General features: G+C 47.5%; 1 long non-coding RNA gene and 1 pseudogene across 1 annotated transcript in view; one reads left to right on the top strand and one right to left on the bottom strand.

Moving 5' to 3' along the window:
• LOC146185844 (uncharacterized) overlaps positions 1 to 20011 on the top strand; it is a 93955-nt gene extending 73944 nt beyond the window's left edge. The window contains exon 3 of the long non-coding RNA XR_014707824.1: positions 19926 to 20011. This is a non-coding gene — a long non-coding RNA (uncharacterized LOC146185844). The remainder of the gene's footprint in view (positions 1 to 19925) is intronic.
• On the bottom strand, positions 578 to 1434 carry LOC146185845 (uncharacterized; annotated as a pseudogene).
• Positions 20012 to 21324: the final 1313 nt, after the last annotated feature.

Genomic DNA, 21324 nt, shown 5'->3' on the forward strand with positions numbered 1-21324 from the left:
CTAATGAACGGCTTCAGCTGGGAAAACGGTCCTTCGCGATAGCCGCCATTCGCAATGTCCACCACGATCCCGGTTTTCAGGAGAAAGTCCCTTCCTAGAATCATGGGCACACTGAGCCCAGGGAGATGAATGAAACGCGTGCGTCTCGCTCGCTCTCCCCATCTGACAGTCAGCCTCGCGGCGCCAGCCGAATGGGCCACGCCTTTCGCGAGGTCGAATGTCGAACGGCAATCCCGCAAGCGCACAGAGTGCTTTTGCAAGTGGGACAACACCTGTTCACTGAAAAAGGAGGCGCTGGCTCCTGTATCCATTAACGCCGGAAATTCGCGGCCAGCAAGGGTGACCGAAATAAACGGCGCGGGCGCACCACCGAGGCAGCTTACCCTGTACGCAGAGGGAATTAGCAAAGCTTGGGCCGGCTGTCTCTTTACAACCGACCCCCGTCGCCGTTTTCCTGCCTCGCAGAAGGCCTGGCTACGGGGCATTCTCTTGCTGAGTGTCCCCTCTCTTGGCAACGGAAACAACGCACACCCCCGCGAGCTTGGCCGAGTGACAAAGGCGCGTCTCCCAGCCTGGGTCAGCTCGCTGCCCCACCGAACAAGGGCCGGTTTTTGCGAGCTTCTCCCTCCGCTGTGCTTTGGGTCGCATGGCGTCCTTCGGCACGCGAGTAAGAAAACTGTGCAGCGCAGGCTGCTCGTCTTCCGTACGAGTAAGGATCCAGAGCTCTTTTGCTCAGCTCCCAAGCGTCGTTTCGCCCGCCAACGGCTGCAAAGGCAGTTTGTGCGGGTTCACGCCGGTGAGGAAGGGTCATGGCCCCTCTCCATGCGCAGCGTGGCTCAAGGGCCTCGCTTGCCGGCGGTGGCGGGTGATAGGCACGCGCGGCGAGGATGTCGCCTTGAATGCGCTTTGCCTCGGCGGCCAGCTCCTCTAGATCTCGGAATCGGCCGCCGAGCAGGTATGCCGAAAAGTCGGATGTGCCTGCCTGATCACTCTTTCGACGCGTTCCTCGTTTGAGGCTGTTGGCTCAGCGATTGAGAAAAGGTCTTCCATCGCCCGCACAAACTCCTGGAGCGACTCGTCCGGGGCCTGTGTGCGGAGCTCCAGCTCTCGCCGCATCCTACGCTCATAGTCAGCGGGCAGGAATTCGCGCATGAATGCTGCACGGAACTCCTCGACAGTCGCTGCTCGGTGGCCGGAAAGCCGGTACCACCTAGCTGCCGTGTCAGTCAGCGCTGCGGGGATGATGCGTGCAAGCACAACCTCATCAGGGAAACCCATAGCTCTCTTGTAATGGGCGAGGGAATCAATGAAATCCCGGGCACTGAGAGGATCATCATAGCCGCGGTACGTCGGCATGGGCAACATGACCGCGGGGTGAGACAACTTCGGCGCGGCCGAAAGCGCCTCAACCGCCCCTGTTAGCGACTGAATCATCTGGGCAGCGCTTGTGAGCAGCGCCTGCGTCCTTCCCTCAGAGGAGGTTTGGGCGGGTTGCATGAACAAAGAAGGCAAACGGTCCTCCAGTTCGACGAGCGGCGCGGTCTCCGCAGGGAGTCCGGCCGACGCCTCACTGTTCACCGAGCAAAACTGACTGCTAGCGGGGCACAGCTGCTGTTGCGCGTAGCTGCCGGTAGCGACGGCATCGCGCGAACTGCTTCCACCATGGGCGGAAAACTGATACAGCGGAGGTATCTGTGTAGCGGTCCCACCACAGGGTGGTCCGGAGAAAGCTCCAATGGGAGCCCAGTGATCAACGTTACTGGCGGCATTGCCGTATAGCCCAATGGGGCCGGCGGCCAGCCACTTTGTTTGGCTGTTCAGAGGAACAGCATCCAACGGATCAAAAGACGCTACGACTGCGTAAGGAGCCGACATATATCGCGTTTCAGATTTGCTGCCGTGTGCCCCGCAGCGGGCGGCAGACATGGTGCAAGAACTTGATCGTCAAGGCGACCGGCTCGGCCGATGTGCAGTCCAACTCAAAGAGCCAGGACAATTCACGTTGGGCGCCAGTTGTGGTTTCCTACGTGGACATAAGCCACCAACCACCGCGGGTTCGAGCGTCGCGCGAGCCGAAGCCCCGATAAGCCGTTACCACGCGCACACTGAAACACCGCAGTGCGCATTCAACCTCCACCGGGAGGAGAGCACTTCGCTGCAAGGACACCAACCTCCAAGTTCACGAAGGAGACGTTTATTGAAACACCATCCTCCAGCGGCACACACACACACACACGCACACACATGCAAAATATACAAAACGCACAAGTGACACGGAGTGCGCGCCGCAAGCACGCAAGGGCGTGCTGTGATCTCTCTCTCTCACAGTGACCAGAGGGTCCCTTTGAGAGAGAGTAGGCAACCACCGCAAGGTACGCCTGTCTCGGATCGTTGGATCACGATCGACAGGCTCGAGTTGCGCTCTCAGGTACGACCCGGAGCAGACGAACTCGAGTACACACTGGTCTGCGCGGACAAAGGCCGGCAGACAAGAGCAGTAGCGTATGCACCTTACGATGTCTCGGAGGGGTCTCCCCCTGGGCCCCGCTCGGAGGGTCGCGCGAGCGCGGCCCTCGAAGCGGTGCCGTGTTCCCGCCAAAAGGCGCCAATGAGAACAGCCACTGGGACGCCAGGGCGGAGCTGTGGCCCGAACGACAGTGACAAGTCGTCCGAGCCCCTCTCCGCCGCCTCAGGCGGGAGAAAGGGAACGTGGAGAACAACTGGGAAGCGGGCGGCGGCCGCGCAAAGGGCAGCCGCAGCAAGCCCGAATCCCACACATTTAAAGAAAAAAGTGGGTTTTTTAAGAACATTAGTGTATAAATGTGCGAAAAAAGATTTCAAAAAATGTTTCACTGATGTCTTTTTTTTGTGTGTCGTTGCATTACTTGCTTCGTTTTCATTATTTTCGGGTTAGGGGGTGGTAAGTATGGTTTCATTCGAACACCGGATGCTTTTTTAGACACTTAAAAAATACTGGGCTCGGCTTACGACATAAGACTGCTGAAGCTGTACATCTGAGCTGCAAATTCCTTTCGAAAAGCCACTACTATAATTATACCAAAAGGCTATCTGCGATGTGTCTTGTGGGTGCGCAGCACTGACGAGCAAATAAAAAAATAAAAAGAAAGCAATAGGTTAGCTCGGTTTGGAAGATATAAAACTAAAACGAAGGTCTACGTTCAGTAGAAAGAGATTAAAGCCTAGTCTAGCTAAGAAACGCTCACAAGGCACCGAGAGGAGTATTGCCACAGGGCAAATCTCTTTTAGGCGTGACTCTTGGCGCTTGTAAAAGCATGTATTGAATTTCAATCTGCCCGACACTCGGCTTAAGAGATCTGCCGTAGAGACCAAACCGGAGGGTTCCAGGCGGTTGTGCCAAAAATACGTGAAAATATAGCCTGTATATATTGCTTTATTTTTGTCAAGTATAGCGTTCAGGCCCTGTCACGTCGGTGCTAAAGAGAGGGAGAATCCCAGGCGTGGAGATGAGCTCGAAAATTGATTTATCCTTTTTGTGGGTCTTCGCTTTTTCTTACTGGCATTTTCAGTCTACCAACACGTACCCAAGGCAAGACCTCAGGCTCATCCTTCCACTCCTTCGGTTCGTTTTGCACTGCTCCAATTTTTATTTTCATTTCAGCCAGCGTCAAAGAAGTAAAACATTACTCGGTCCGTGAAGGATGCTGTTGATAACGTTCTACTTCTATCTGCTACATTTCTTCTATGCTACCTCTCAAATAACTGCATTGATCGCCCGGGGATACATGGGTTTATTCAGGTTCGCGCATTTCGCGCGTCTCTGCATTACAATAGCGTATGGAAATGTATGCAGCAGTTGCTGTAAATGTTTAGGCCACATTAAATATTCGTATTTTTTTTATAAAGCACGGACTTTAGCGAGTAAAATGAATCTAAAAAAGTGTACTTTGAACATTAAAAAAAAGTACGCAAATAAACGGGGACTAAATCTATGGAAAAAACACAAACAAACATTGCGTAGCTTTTGGTGTTTTTTGTGTATATCTTTTTCTTTTATCCCCTTAGTTCAGCTTTTTTTGAACGTAAACAATTCGCACCATATATACTGCATTAAAAATACTACGAAATAATTTATTATACGACAGAAAAACTAATCTCAAAGGCAAACAGGATTTCGGCTCATGCAGGGGACCCTTGCTAGCATCACTCAAGTATGACAACGGTCAACAAGTAAAATTTAAATTGTTGTGAAACAAGTTCATTTTCTTATTGCGAAGCAGCAATGGTAGGTTTTGTAAATAATATGTGGCGTATGATACAAAAGGTAAATCACAACCGGCACATTTGCCGAAAATTGTGCTCAAAAAGAGGGATGAAATGCAGTAACACGAATACTTTTCGGAGGGGAATACCTTAAAGAGAGCGAGACACAGAGGAGAGAAAAGTCAGTGAGATTAATAAGGCAATTTCGATTTGTCTCACATACACGGAGAAGAGGTGATAAGCGACTGAGAAAAAGAAGAAAAGAATAACATCTGAGCTGCTCCTGTACTAGGGAACACGCGTAGTGTATCCCTTTCTTTTTTAATAAATAAGGACGCCAGCACTGAGTCCACACCCGGGCGCTCGAGTTTGCAGGTCGTAAAAATTTGACGGCTGCCTTGGTTGCTTTTCTAATAGGTTAGGACCTAAAGTGACGATATAGTATGTGCCTGTCAAGGCGCATAATTACAAACGGTGACGTGTTGCCTTTAGAGACACTCACTGATTTGGTAAATCAGACATCTGAAAAGAATAATGCTATATATTCCCCTTTGTATGTATAGAGCTGCCGCTCTCTTGAGTTTGTCGTTAGACGCGGATGCAAATAAGTATCTGTAAGCAACCCTGCGAACCACAGGCGACACAACAGACTTGAAGCATCGTGGCTAAGTCCCGAACGCAGTCTGATTTGCAGAAATTGCCCACGATTACGTTACTTCCTAATGCGAAATTTGAGCGCAGCTCATCAACTGTTTCACCTTTTCGATAAAGTGAGGCAAAGATGTCGGGCAAGACACGTATGTACAATTACAGACAATTTTGTTTTAATTTTTCGCACGCATTGTTTTAAGAAACACTCCACTAAGAGTTCTTAGCTGTCATGAAAGATCTGTGGTCGGAGAAATGAAGAAAGCAATTGAGTTATCGGGAGGTTGCGGGAGGCAGCGCGTGGGTCCATAGGAACGTTGCGCGACGAACAGATAGCACCGACTGACTGATGCCGCTGACGCCGCTAGCGAGTGAAGCGAGTGAGAACTGGATGCACGCACCGGGATCCGCTTAGCGAGCCGGTGTTTCGGCAATCGGAGAGCACCTTCGCCGCCACTCAGAAAAATGGGGGGGGGAGGTTGGCTCCTCTTTTTTTGCGTGGCGGCGGTGATGTTCCACGCAGCACGTTGCCTTGACTCGCTAGCGGCGTCAGCGGCATCAGTCAGTCGCTGATAGCGCTGCCTCCAGCGACCCTCCCCCCCCCCTCTTTTTTTTCCCTCGTGTTCTCCGGTTGCTGCGCGCACTCCTGCCCCCATCGTTCACCGCTGAGTGTACCCCCCCCCCCTTTATTTCTGCGAGGCTCCAGTTGCCGAAGCACCGGCTCGAACTGGGGGACTGAAATGGGGGCGGAACTTGTTACGAGGCCGACGACGCCGACGCCGACGCGAAACCCAGTAACGGGCGCCAATGAGCGGCGCACTAAAAGTTGGAAGCACTGGCTTAAGCTTTTATTTGTAGAAAACGATAACGAAGTTACTTCCCCATTGGTTTTCTTCAGTGAAATGAGGATAATTCGCGCACTCCCATAGGCGAATCGACTAGCACTGTCGGCTTGCATCCCCAAGTAGCACACATTACGTGACCCACCTGGGGCCCATATGGGCAAGTTGGGCTTGGGTAACCACAATAACACCCATGAGGGCCCCCTTTAGGGATCAAGCGGGCAAGCCCAAATTGGGCTTGCCCCTGCTTTTTCCATCTGGGCATCATATAGGCGCAGAAAGGGCTAACTGTTTACATATTCCCACATCTGGCCCTCAAGGGTCCCGCTTGGGAAATTTTAGGGCCGATGCAAATAAAGTTTGGGCTCTGTGTAGGAAAAGCCTGGGCTAATCTAATTTAGGCTGCCCAATCAAAAGCCGAATAGGTCCCGCATGGGCCGCGGTGGGGCTAAATACGGGTATGCCCGCACATTCCTACGTGGGACCCTTGAGGGGTACTTGAGGGAAGGTCAGAAGAAAATGTGGAATTCATGCAGAAAATTCCTGGGCTGCCCCAAATAAGGCTGCCCACCAGAAACCTAGATAATTTGCGCATGGCCGTTAGCGGGGCAGGCAAGTACTCCTTCCCGCTTCTGCCCGCATCGCTCTCTTGCGGGGCAATTAATTGGGGCAGATGCGATGCAAATGTGGGCCTAAAGCAAATAGATGACGGGCTAGTCCGATTGGGGCTGCCCACGCAAAAACCCAATAGGTCCCGCATGGTTTGCGGCCGGGCTGAAAAGCGAGCACACCACCACGCTGCCCACACTGGTATTGCTTGGGGTACCTGCGCGAAAACGCAACATATATTCGTAGTCCATGCGGTAAAAATAAGGCCAGCCTAATTGGGGCGGCCCATGAAAGGCCGCAGTGGGCCCCAAATTGGCCGTAGGCGGGCTTACCGCTCTGAAACGTCTCCATCCTATCTTTAAGGCACCATTTTAATTATGTAAATCATGTTATACCGGCCACTAATTGCCTCTTCTGGAGGTTTCACATAACTGTCCTAAGCATATCTATGCAATGAATAAAGACTATCTGTGTTTACTCTACAAACTACGTTAATTATGCAGTATCGACAGAAAATATGCAACAGTAAGTGTTCCTCTTTACGAGTATGTACTGAACGACCTCCAAATGTTTCCTACGGCATTACTATTCTGCACGCAGCACCGAAATAAATATTCAGACCAACATGGTGGGGTGATGTGGGCCAGCCCACATTCTTGTAGTGTTGGGAATAAATTTCTTTCATGTTACTGAGTGTAGCATATAAAAACAATAGTGCTTAATGTTTCACACTTGATTATTTCAATTTGGGCAGCCCTGAAAATGCCCGATTCAACCCATGAGGGCAGCACGTGGGTCAGCCCGAAACGGACTGGCTTTTGCAAATCCCGCGCCTGTACAAAAGGATTAATCGACTTCAAAATTAAAACCTTGATCAATGGGATGTCACTGCCTGCACAAACTTGGGACCCATTAATGGTTCTGGTGTGCTGCCCACATTCGTCTGCCTGGACTGAAAGCGGGCAGCCCTATTTGGGCTGCATGCGGACAGCCCCATTTGGGCTGCCCACACGGATACAGTTTGGGACCGATCGCGGCGAAATTGGGCAGCCCACGCTGGGCCCCTCTGGGTACGTGTTGCAAATCCCGCATGGGGCCCGTATGGGCTGCCCTCACGGGCCCAACGCGGGCTCCCACGTCATAGCCCACTTTGTGCTACTTGGGTCCCTACAACGTCAATACATTAAGATTGCAGCCTTTGTTAAGTGGATGATGTTGTATATCTCTGATTTCGATGACGCTGGTTTCATGTATAGGAAGGTAACATTGGAGACATGAGGTACAGAACATCTAACGGCTGGCTGCTCCGTAACTCATATCGTTGGCAGCTCCATGAAGTGCAGTCCTTGAGATAGCAGTGGCCGCTTGTAATATGCAATATTTGAAATTAATCTTGATCAGTATAGCCGTATTAACCGCTATTCTAGCTTAGGTATTGGGAGAGCAGTTTATGACGTACAACACGGAAACAAGCGAAAAACAAGCGTTATGCCAAAAGCGACGGGGAAAGAGGATCCGCCAATTTAGCAGAACCTAATATAAAGAAGAGACATAGTTTGGCAGTTAGAATGGCCCGCGATAGAGCAATGAGGCGATGGCATGGGAGTCTGAGGTGTCTGACGGAAGACGTTTAATCACGTCGCCTACTTATTTCAATGTCGAAAATGCAAATTATAATGCATGTTCCTATTACGTTCGTTTCTTTGCTTTGACCTCTCCACCTATTCCTGCTGAAATAAGAGCTAGCCTGAATCGAGCCATTGCTGTTCATCTACCACCAATTTAGATTTATTTATTTTTAACCTCATGCATTCGATCTAATACGTTGGTATAAGTTGCTAGTTTTTGAAGTGCGCTTGCAGTTTTTAGTATGCGTATTTCGTACTAATTTGCCTGCTTAAGTACAGCACTTACGCGATTACTGGTGCGAAAATTACCTGATTAAAGAGATGCTCCTAATGCAAGTTTTTCCCATCTATTAAGGTCACGACTTTCCAATATAGGAGAGCCCCACGAGACCTGCAGATACCAGGTTCCACTAACAGTGCTAAGCTTAGAGCTCCATGCTGTAAACAGCACCAACACTTTTTGTCGGCAGCTGCTCCCGTTCTGCATGCCTGTTGTATACAGCGTCCAGGAGTATGGTTGGAATGTGAAAAGCTAGGCGGCGGACCGCGAAAGCAAATGTATTAAAAGACGGAGTCTTTCTGAAAGCTGCTGACATATTTCATCTAAGCTTCTGACAGGCAGAATAAAGCACTAAGAGAACAGCTCTCAATGATAAGGCTGTCTCTGACTGGAAGTGAAAACGACATCGTCTTTTCCAATTTGAAGTCGAGAATAGACGACTTAAGTACCTCAAAATAAAGCAAGAACACACACACATTTATTCCAAGGAGGTAGCAAGAAAGCGACCGCCTGGTATTTCAGACATTTTAAGAATGATATATTTCTCAAAGACGAGCTTCTTTTTTTTACGGTGCTTTGGTACTGCCACATTTCCTTGAGGTCATGATTGCTGCTTGAAATGCGATGAATAATATGTGTGATCGGGTTGATTTGGCACTGCAGGAGATGTATGGTGTGGGGGGTTCTAGTGTCCAGTTGAATGTGGAGACCCAGCAGTCGCAGCCGTGATACTGTGGGAATCACAGCGTTGTCAAGGAGTACGGCGATGGTTGGGGCACGCGGGGAAGGCTTGATGACTAGGAGCTAAGATTTCTGCGGTACACACGCAAGACCTATAGCCTGTGTATATGTGTGGGTGTCATCCGTAGCGAATTGAAAAGTATGTTCAGCTTAGCCAGGGCATATCTTAGTTGTCTATGTGTGATGTCGTCAGCGTATAGTGCGTGCTGAAGGTCAGGGTGTAGTTTCGGGTATCCTGGCTAAGGGAGTTAGGGCGACGTTAAAAAGTATGGGTGAGAGGACTGAACCCTGCGGTGCGCCTCGGTTGGGTAAATGGATGATCGGGGAGGTGTAGGACCCAAGAGTGATATGAGATGTGCGTTTGGTTAGGAATGCCTCAACGTAGCGCCAGATGCGTAGCCCGCAGTTAATTGTGACAAGGGTAGACAGAATGGATAATGGCTCACGTTATGACATACCTTTTCTATATCAAGGGCAAGTATGGCTCGTGTGGCATGTTTATGGAGGGTGTTGTTTAAAACGGTCGCTTTCAGGTGCAGTAGAATGTCCTGGGTGCAGAGATGTGGGCGGAAGCCGAATTGAGAGGGAGCAAAAAAGGCGGTAGATTCAAGTTCAGGTTGAGGCCGTTTAAGGATTACGTGTTCATAGAATTTACCAAGGCAACTTGTGAGAGAAATGTGGCGTAGGTTGTCTAAAGAAAGGTGTTTTCCGGGCTTACGAATGAAGTTGATTGCAGCGTGTTTCCAAGAGGCTGGTAATGTGCCCTCCCTCCAGTGTTGGTCGTAGTAAGCTGTAAGTTGAGAGAGTGATGTATCATCGAGCTTTTGAAGGAGCTTGCGTGTAATTTGGTCAGGCCCGAGTGCGGTGCTACGAGTGATGTGGGCGAGGGTGGCCCGTACCTTCGCAGTAGTTATGTACTCATTCAGCCTTGGGTTAGGTGGGGGAGGGGATCGGGGCGTGGAGGAAGGTGGGAAGGGGGGCGAAATTTATCAATTTGTGAGGTATTGAAGGATGTCTGTGCCTTGTTGTGCTGTAGCGTTAATGAGGCGGTGCGTGTTGATGGCTGTTTGTTGTTTGGTGGTTGTAGGGTAGAGCAGGGTTCGGAGAATATTCCAAGTTTTCGTGTGCCTAAAGTACTCTGAAGGCTGTTGCAGAGTTTTCGCCAGTTGGAGTTTGCCAGATTAGCTGCATACTCTATGGCTTCGGTGGTAATATGTGTGATTCGATGGCGGAGTTTTTTGTTGTGTCGTTGTCTTTTCCATCTCTTAACGAGGCTTCGCCTTGCCTCCCAGAGATGCAGAAGATCAGGATCAATTTGGGGTGCTTGCGGAGTGTTTTTATTTGTTTAGTGGTGCGTTTCAGTGCAGACTGGAGCTTATCTACCCAAGCGTTCATTGGGAGATCGCTGTCCTCGGGAGTGACTACCGCTAATTGCTCACAAAATTATTTCCAATTAATTAGGGGCTGCGTCTTGGATGTGCACTGTTTGGCGTCATATTGCAGTTGAGTTTGGATAATATAATGGTCGCTGCCCAGTGTGTCTGGTAGCACGTTGCAGAAAATGGGAGAGCGAATGTTGGTCAGAGTAATGTCTGGGGTGCTGTCTCTGGTGGTGCTAGTGCCGGTTCGGGTAGGGGCGTTGGGATCCGTGATGTGGGTGAGGGAGCGTTGCATAAAAGCGTTGTACAGATGTGTGCCCTTGGGAGTGTTTTAAGGTATCCCAAGGCTGTGTGTCCGGCGTTGAAATCACCTAAGTGTATGTGATCCAGATATGCGTTTGATGCCGGCCAGAAATGTGAGGAAGCCGTGTTCTTTGGCTTGGGGTGGGCCGTAAACATTCGTTATGAAAAGGATGGGGTGTCTGGTGTAGGCGGGAGTAATTCAGTGAGCGTATGCTCATTACTAGGTTGCTGAGTGTATGGTCTATGGCCGTGATAGTGTTTTTGACGAGAATCGCAGTGCGTGCAGATCGAGAGTTTGTATTTTATTTTGTAAAAGTGGGCGACCAGCCAGTTTCCTGAAGGGTCATGACATCCGGAGTAGTGTCGTGGTTCTAAATGTAGAATTGTAGTGATACCCGTTTTCGTCTGTATCTACGGCAGTTCCATTGGCAGACTGTGATGTCGGCCCTTCTAGCCACGCAACCTGCAGATCAGTTGCAGCTGATCGAGCGCGCTAAGCTAGAAGGAACGGCCAGAGGGCTCCTGGACTATGAGGTCCTCCTGGGAGTGTTGGCATTTTTTTTAACTAAATAAAGTTTTTTCCTCCTCCTCCTCCCATTAAAACTGTCTCCCATCTTGTGTTCTAAAAGTTATAAGACAAGTGTTTCAAACTCCGTGGTTGCCCGCAGCTTAGGAAAAGCCTTTTCACAATAGGATACTGTGTATCACTGATTAAGTGATAGAACTAAACTGGCACCACAGCCCTAAGACATTCTCTGAGACTTTCATTAGAACATTCATTTTTGTGGTGCTCTGACTTATTACAATCTGAAGAAAAGTAATAAATAATGTTTTGAAAGCATCTCGCATCCCCTGGCGAGTATTTCGCGATATTTCTCTTTGAACTCTCAGGCATGAAGCATGCTGAGAAGGAGCAGCTCCACAGCTCCCTACAGAGTAAGAGAACAATAAGTAAATAGAACCATAAATAAATAGAACCATAAATATACTACTATTATTTAATAAGAACAGCCACGCTCACTGGCATAAAACTTTCTCAATATAAAAGCCATATATTTCAAATATACAAACCAATCCACTCACTCAAGCACGCATCGTAAACGATTCCTGTTCTTTTCTCTTTAATAACTCCCCCGTACATTATCCTATTTTAACCACTACCTGTATTACACATGCATTTATCATCCACGATAAACAAACCCGTCAACATTTGTTTATGCCTGTCCACCTATCTGCTCCCTCCCACAAGGAAAATCTGGGTAACCTTGACAATGTTCAGGGTCAGTTCCTCTCTGAAGATCGAGGCTAGTATGTTGTCAGCAACCGCCTTGCTTGCTTTGATGTTCAAGCAATATGTTTACTTCTCCAAATGACTTCTTCAAGTTTCATCAAGGAGATTTCTAGGCGAAAAAGCCCTCTTATCAATTTTCTTCCTCAAATAAAATGCGCAGCTTCTTCTTTTTTGAGTAGTGAACTTCTTTTCTCCTTCTTTCTTGCATCTAAAACATAAATTTAGTAGTTCACAAGTGGAAACCAGAAATTATTTCCTTATTTAGTAAAAACAGTTCTTCTAAATACTAATGTGATTTACAAGAAGCATAACGCCTCAAAAGCAGTGATGCCTGAGGTTTTCAGTTTCCCAGCTCTTTTATACTCTTTTTTTTTTTTTCTGAAGAGGAGTCAGCGCTGATTTATCCAGGAATATCTCCAGGAAGTTCTGGCGCAGCGACAGCTCATCCAGCAATCGGATTAAAACTCCGACCGGGGCAGCTAATTGAAAATCGGCTTTCCCCGCTTCCATGAATCCGCTTTATGGCAGATTAAAATGGCATGGACGCGGATCGGAAAAAAGTGAAGCTTAAAATTGGCTAAGCAGTCGCAATATGGCGTATGATAATATGTAAGTACCATTACTGGGAAGCTCTTACGTCCAGAGAGATGACTGACTAATTAGATTTTGGAAGGTGGAGCTTATAGAGGAAGCTTTCTACCTGTGACTTTTGCTTCGGAGCAGTCGATGTCATTTAAGATTTCAGACATTTGAAAAGGATGGACAAGCAAATACCACGAAGCTATTTCTTGGGCTAGTTGTACGCTCATATCAGCCAACGCTTAGCGCAAAACAAACATGTACGAGACAGAACAGGGCACTTAACTGGGCAATACTGCGTCGAAATCCATACAGGTGAAAATAATCTTAAGTGTATTTTGCTCTGACGTCGTCCCTCAATTCATTATCCACATGACGATGAATTTAGTCAAGGAAGAAAGCTTCAGCTTTTAGAAACCTTCCAGATTACTGACTGCCCATAAATGTGTAAAGCGATTCTAAAGGAAATGACAAATATTACTTGAGATCAGTAAGGGCAAAGTTTAAATCAAGCAAATTTGAATATTAGGCATGTAAATCAATTGGGCGGTAAAAGAATTTTAAAATTTGTTTATAAGCAAGTGCACAAGTTGTAAACATATTGATACTTCATACACATATATCGAAGTGCAAAGAAGAGCTACGTTAACACGTTCACTGCGTAGCCCCTTATCATAGTTTTGATCCCTGTGCGTTGTGGCCCACCGGTGGGTCACCCGACGCTTTCCGCGGGTGCGGCGTGACACACCGGTGGGGCACACTTATGAGGCTGTTTTTTCCGCATGCTGAAAGATGGTTGTACTGGCATTTTCAGTCGCAGTTGGCGCGGGCTACTTCAATCATGTATGCTAGCGCAAAAATCATCAAGTGGTTCACTTGGCCCGTGCATTTCCAGGAAGTTGCTTCCTCTGGGTCCGCCTTTTATAAGAATCTATTGCCCCTTTTCCACTCTGTTTCGCGTGACGCAATTAAGCCTGACAGACGATCGACCAATCAAAGAGATGAAAAGCAGCAGATACCTGCGTTGACGATAGCTTTCGCCATTCGTTGCGCGCTGTGGTTCAATACTTGCTGCAAGGTGCGTCCAATAGCGAGGTCCGGTCGCCAATGAGCCAATAGTCAGGTCGCTTATTTCCCACGAACGTTTGAATAGCACGGCTACGTCATCGAACAAAAATGACCTGATGTAAAGAACCAAATGGATCATGGATCCTTGTAGCATACGGCACTTGGAGAATTTATCGAGCCATTTATTACCGCGACTCTGCTCGCTTCATCCCCAATGAACGTGACTGAAGCAAGTTCTCAAGGATGTTTTTGAAAAACGGCGCCCTTTCTGTCGACAAAATTTCTGCTTTATGTAATTAGATCGCGGCCAAGAGTTTCGCTCGTTCTGGTCCGAACAAGTACCAGAGGTGCTTGTTGCTCTCGCGCCCTAGATTCTTCTTTCTTTTACTAGGCATGCACGAGTTTCCACAATAAAGAGTTTGCGTTTTGAAGTCGTTGCCTGCTACGTTTACTACGCACCGACCAACTCCTCTATATGGCAAACGCTACGTGACCCTGCGTTTCAGCATTCACTAAGCACCAAGACACAAGAATTAGACCTCAAACTCGACATTTTATTGAAATATTTCCAGGATAATTTTCCGAAGAAAAAAAGACAGTTCAAGTCACAGCCTTTGCAACTAAACGTCTTACGTGCCACCAGCTCACGATGTCTAAAACGCAGTCTATGTTCAGGAGTTCTACTCGTGCAGAAGATTGAAACATGGCAAACGCATAAATGGCCTTCCCTCGCAATTTACGCAGAATGTAACAACTTTCTTCGCCATTACCCTTGCCTGCTCTGGGCTTCTGCGAGCTCTCAGCGACGCGTAGCATCCAGTACATCTCCTTCGGACAGACCGTGTAGGTCCATCGGCCTGTTCCAGCGTATGGGCGCGCTTTGTTCCACGTGTCCTTTCGGTCTCAATCTCAGCTGTGGCGAAAAGTGCGCGTGCCAAGTCCTCGCGGAATTCGATGATTAGCGATGTTTTAACGTCCACCATTGAACGGACAACCCATGCGTTCACAACTGCAGTTCCAACGATGAGCTCCACCGCAGCTTTCCTATACCACTTGAGCCCTTTCCGTAGGCAGGAGTAGCAGGACGTCATTTGGTCACTGTAGTCAACGCCCTTTTTCGCCGCGTTGTAGTCGAGGACTGTGCGCGGTTTCATGATCGGCTCACCCTTTTTCGTTTTTTTTCCGGTATCAACAAGGCTGGCGTCATACTCAGCAACCGTTGTCATCATGAGAACGGGCCGTTTATCCAACCACTTCAGCACCTTTGCATCGTTGTGGGATTCAAGACCAACGACTTCCCCTTTTTTTACTCTAGCTTCTGTAACTTCTTTCGGAAGCCCCTTTCGGTTCGACCGGAGAGTGCCACATAAAAATGTATCATCCTTCAACAGGCGTGACGCAAGCGGCATGCTCGCGTAGAAGTTGTCTACGAAAAGTGTGCGACCACAGCCGGTGAAGCCAGCCATCAAATTTACTACTACTTCTTCGGCATGCCCCATGCCCGCTATGGCGTCAGATTTTCCGGCATATATTTGCACTTTCAATGTATAGCCTTCCCTTGTGCAGGCCTTGTATAGCTTGACTCCATACTTGTGGGCTTTATCTGGGATGTATTGCCTGAAGGCGAGGCGCCCACGCCACGGAATCATCGTTTCGTCAATGACAATCTCTTTGCCTGGCTCCAACACTGAGTAGAAATTGCGATTCATTTTATCCATCAACGGTCGAATACGATAGAGACGATCGTGCTGTGCGCTCGGTTCCTCGTTATCTGCGAAATGCCAGAACCTTAGTAGGAGCAGAAACCGGTCGCGGGACATGTTCCGGCGAATGCAGTTTACGCCGTACAGATCACGTCTTGCCCAATAGTGCTGCAGATTAGGAAGCCTTACTAGACCCATGCAGATGAGTACACCAACAAACACTTTCATTTCTTGCACGTTTGTCTCAGTCCATTTCTTTACGCGCGATTTCTCTTCTAGGACGTTCGAGTCTATGTACTGCTTCCCAGATCTGTTTTTCTCATGAACCATCATGTCCCAAATGTCATCAGTCAAAAAAAGAGAAAACAAGCTGAGAGCATCGTTACTAGTCGGAAGGCTGATTAGCACAGGAGGACTCGAATACGACATCGCTCTAACTCTAGTGGTTATCTCTTTATCATCAGACGCATTGCAAAGCGCCAATCTCAATAAATACAGGCGCTCTTTATATCTCTACCGCCATCTGTTATATGATAGTGGAAATCCATTTTCATGCATTTGTGGAAACATATCGTCGCCGCACTGCAAGAAACGCCTCGTTGTTTGCGCCAGCACGGCTGGACTGCGTTGCGTGACCCACCGGTGGGCCACGACGCAGTGAACGTGTTAAAAGGGTAGTATTTGACTTACTGAGTGGAGAGATGCGTCAAGCGATGACAACCTTACACTTGTTTCGTCTTCTGCACATGCTCTGAGCCCTCCTAGCACCGTCTCAACAAAGCGTCTGTTGGCTGCAAGTGTATACACCCACCTTTTACTGAGTATGTTTAGACGCTTAAACTGCATGTATATATGAAGTATTTAAAGGCGTCCAATTGCTACTCAGTCCTTTCACATAAAACAGTTCCCAGTTATTTATTTGATTTAGGTATATGATGAACGCAGGGCAATACTTACATTTGAAAATTAATTTACCCATGTTGGTCCCCAAAATCTTTTAATATTCTTTCCAGGCATAAAGTGTGCTGTACAAGGCCCGAATATGCGGTAATTGCAATCAGCAAGAAGGGATGAAGCCGGAAAGCCTTCATCCTGTGTGTTTATCTACGGTTGAGCTTCCAGCCGAGCCAGCCTTTACAAACATAAAAACTTTCTACAATATTTAAAGAGTGCACGAGAGCATTATCGCCAGATAGAAATCCGGACACTGAGTCCACCGCACCGTGCACTGACTGTGTTAGAAACACAATTTTGTACGGCCGTCAATGTTATTGCGGTAAACTACAGGGCAAACAAGGTTTAAGCAAGAGAGTGTGCGTCAACTTGAGAAAATAGGTCAAGGCGAGTCGCTGCATCCAAATTTTCCAGCAAGGCTTGCCTAAATACGAGCCAATCAAGCATGGTGCGTGGCGGCCAGGCTTAATCTGCCCACCTGCTCGGTATATTTTGGCACACGCTAATGGTCTCAGCCATATCCTGTTTAAGCGCAATCAAGAAGTTGGATTGGGATAATGAGAGGCGGAACATGCACTTAGTATAGTTCACATTTTGGAGATTAAGTATGCATGTCCCCGCCCGTGGGGAACAAAGAGCGTGCTTCGTTCACGACAGTTCCGAACTAAGTATACCTGCAAACTGGCTTAGCTGAGTCGATATTACCGTGGCAGGCTTTACCCCCTCCCCATCAGCTCCATCTAGTTTGCTGTGAAATGCCCAAGATTCTCTCAAAGTTGCATTTGGCAGTTTTCTGTTCTCGATGTGAGCTATATGACAGGTGGATAGGGCACCATAAGGCACGTATTTCAAATTAGAGCTGGTGTAGAAAGGGGGGGGGGGGGGGCAGAGTCAAGGTCTACCTTATGGATATTACACGGTCGCATCAATAGCTCCCGTTTCCGACTCCCCTTGCAGATACTGGTTCGCATTCATTCTTCTGGCTACCGGCTTATGAAGTAACACTTCATTCGTTCTTATATTTTCAAGACATGGTCATAGCATGCAGTCATAAAATACCACATTATACGCAATAACAAACGATACAGAGATAAGCATTCGCTTTAACCAAGCAGTGTGAAGGTGTCTGCGTGGCCTAGGGGAAGCGTGCCAAACGTTTGATGCGAGGGTCCTGTAAGAGTGGATTCCGATTCAAAAGCGAAGCCCACATTGGCAGCGCCCACCAACTCGGTCATGTCACGTGGTCTAGTGACGTCACACAACCAGACGACCATTCAGTGCACGGCCTTATCAAGTGGCAACCAACCCCTGCCAGAGCTATGTCCGTGATGTTTCGCTCACAACGCCGATGCCGGATTTTCTGAAAAGGGAAATCTTTAATGCGTTCGCCTTGAAAGAACAGCCGGTCATTCCGACTATACGGTTACATAAAAGGCTTGGAACATAACGTTTCTCATCCTTCATTTCTGTCATAAAGAGTGTCTGTAAAAGCAAAACAAGAATACTAACTGCCACACTATACAGCCGGTATATGCTTAGCACGCACGTTACAAAGCAAATCATACGAAAGGTTTGTCTTAGAAGCAGCCGTGACACCTCGATATCAGTTTTATCATCTTCTTCGCAAGGCCCTCCAGAGGGAAAGCAAGGCTTGAGTCTTGGCGGTTCACTTGACTGTCATCCGATTTGCACGTCCCGCTGTCGTCCTCACTGGAGATTTAAGTGTTTTTCCCCCAGGCTAGGCTTCAGTGTAAGAGGGAATGCATTCAAGTAAACGACAGCTTTGCCAGCACGAGCCGTTCTTTCCTGTCGGCCTTATCTTCTGTGTCAAAAGACGGCGACGAATATCTTACACGCTTGCGTGAATGGCCCTCTGTTTGAATCGGTATTTGTTCACTCGCAGAAAGCCCAAACACGAGTGACGTGACACCTCTTTTGTGCGTTCCGAGAGATGCGCGCGCTCAGAACGGTAAATCCGGTCTACAGCAGTTGTAGGTGCTCTAGGAAGGTGACATATCCTTCATTATAGTTGGCGTGTAGCGACTTGGTATCTCCATTTCCTGTTCCGCACTATCAGGCTGCACCTTTGTACCTTTGAGAGAGAGAGAGAAGAAAATATGGAGCAAAAGGCGTTGTGCACTATATGTGTTTTCAGCCCCGGTAGCCGCGAATATAGATTTAAATGGTATATATACGATGCATAAAGGAAACGCCACAATACGGTTGTGTTTAGCTTCAACATGAAACAACGAAGTTACAGACTATGAATGGGTGTTTACTCATGTCACTACCGCAATCAGCTAGCAAATACCGTTCCCTCAGGGACAAATAGAAGTAAAAAGCGGCTATGATACAATATCAATAAAATAAAATTGAGCAAACCACAAGACAAGACGCACTTCAATATATTCAGTGTGTGCTAAGATAGAAAACATCTGTTATTAACGCTCCCCATGATTCAAAACGAACAGAATTACGCTGATCAAAAATAATTAAACAATACCCATCGAGCACAGGATAATGAACTGGGGCCTGCATAATTCAGACGCTTGAACGTAAGACTCTGAAACTTAAATTATCAGTTGGAATTCTTTTGAATGTAGAAATTGAATGCCTGAAATAAAGGGATGATAAGAAATTAAGTACAATTTAATGCGAGCAATTTAGACGAAAATCGGAAGAACGATGAGAAATAAAAATTGTGCACGTATACGTCAGGTGTCCAAGTGAAAAGTAGTTAACCTTTATAACGAAAACAGCGTCTCCTCCGAGGAATTACTAAATGAGCTGTTGTGAGCTGCACAGCCTAATGTGGTGTATGTTTTTGTTCTCAAAAAATGAAATATCAATAAAGACCAATCATCCAGCTATTTATCTGTAGCATTATTAAATACGAGGTCTATGGATATGTTTCTGACCTACAAAACCATCCTATAAAACCGGTACCTGAAACAATTCCATTAAAGTACCATTCATGTGCATAGCTTTTTTTGGCAGCCATAAAACTATCGTCCAAAATACAGAAGCTTACACTTGATAGCGATGCTGCTTGAGCATGATAGTGCACACCTTAAAATCCGTTTATTATTGGAACAAGGCAGCAATAACATACAAAGAACAAGAAGAGTTCCTTAATTAGAAATCAACTTCAGTAACATATGTAGCTGAATGAGTTGCTTGGCCATTATGAGTTTTATAATAACGGTACGGTGGGCTAATTATTTCGATATAGCTAATGGGGGTGAACTGCGAGAAAAAGTCAAAAACAAAAGAAGGCGAGACACAATAAGTGCTGACTTGCAACTGAACGCTCGTCAGAACGAAATGCTTAAAAGAGTATGCCTCTTACGGCCAATATCCGGAGTTTACAACAAAAACAACTACAACGTGGGATCATCATAACTGTGCTCATTGGCATTCCAGAAAAAGATGCAACTGTTGCCTTGTACAGGAAAATATACGGCTTATCAACTCACTTCTTTCCCAATGTTGGGATGTAGAAAACTTTCATAAGTTCCCCATATAAGCCGGTGGTCATAGGCAATGCATGTGGTTTGCAATTGTGGTGACTATAGTAGTTTTTTGCCTGGCAATCTCGAGAATGCTGAGCCAGCTTTCACCCGTAACCTTTTTTAATGCGCCTGGTGTGTTTCCGCAGGCGCCAATGCAAGCATCTGCCGGTTCGGCCAACGTATACATGTGACACCAGGCATGCACTTTTGCGTCGTAGAGCTGCTCTGGAAGGTAAGTTTAAAAAGTTGTTTGTGACAGGCTGTTGTCCAGCTTTCAAGGTACTCCCTATTTCCGGAAAACTACACACTCGAGACACAGCAGCAGAAACGGTCACGTATTCTGCCTCTTCCTTATAGTTTCGCTGTTGCCGCTGGGTATTAATAAATACTGTACATGGATGCGCAGACTTTCGTGACTGAAAGATGTCAGATAATACGAAAGTTTTGGTGCGCGCTTGCATGCATATTTAAAGTACGGGTGGTGGCAGGGGTGGGGAGGGGGAAGGAGATAGCTCTTGCAAGTGACAAAAGGGGACTTATTTTGTGCCCAGCTAGCACTGTTTGCAAGCTACAGAATGGTTTAAGTCAAGAAGTCACAAACAAACAAAAACACTGTAGGCAGCAAAGAGACGACCAAGAAGAAGGGTACAAAATCATTCAAACACATGCACAGTGTTCAACAAAGCAATGCAACACATGCAAAGTTAAGCTTAGCCAAGGCTATAAACTCAATTCGAGCAACAACGAAACGGAGGCGCGAGCGTGCCAACAACAAATAAATACGAAATTGCTCACTAGGCACAACGCTCCTCGGCCGACTTCAGAGTCACAATGTGGCCATTCTGAAAGCTGGAATCCGCTATCCGATAGCTCCATGTACTTTCCAAGCGACGTGTGCGGGAATGCTTCGTTAGAAATCAAATAAGGCGTGAGCTAATTGCCAAGCTTGTGAGTGAGCGGGCGTGCGTACGAATCGAAGAGAATGCGCTCGAGCTTGTGACTGGTGTTTGCAGGTTCCTCAGTCATTGGCGCTTTATAGGCAGTAGAATGAAAGAGATGGAAATTTGTGGAAGGATGAGATTAGAAAGGAGAGGAATCACAAGTGCAGTAGTAGCCATGTCGTGAGCTCGAAGTCGGCCATATAGATACATATGCCTCAGGCAGACCAGGAAGAAAAGGGTTGTCTTGACGACATTGTGATAGCTGAGGAACAGAATGTCATACCATGACTGGTTCGGAGGTGGTCAGCGCGGACTTCCTTGAAGTAATGTGGTTCTTTTAATGCGTAGCACTACTAGCCGCAATCGCGGATTTCGCCGATGTCTGTCCGAAGCCGATCAGTCTCTTCGTGAACTTGAAGTGGAGAAAGAGAAGGTGGCAACAAGCGCGCGTCGCGCGGCTCAGCATTGAGGAGGTGGAGCGGCCGCACAGCTTCAGCAGAAGCCGCTCCCTCTCTCTGTGTCCATCCACCTACCCGCGATACATTAGTGATGCGGGCGGAGTCTGACTTTGAACTCCATTTTACATTCTGTCCATCCACCTATT

The sequence above is a fragment of the Amblyomma maculatum genome, chromosome 6 (assembly GCF_055883805.1).
Source record: "Amblyomma maculatum isolate TAMU_Amacu chromosome 6, ASM5588380v1, whole genome shotgun sequence".
Taxonomy (NCBI): domain Eukaryota; kingdom Metazoa; phylum Arthropoda; class Arachnida; order Ixodida; family Ixodidae; genus Amblyomma; species Amblyomma maculatum.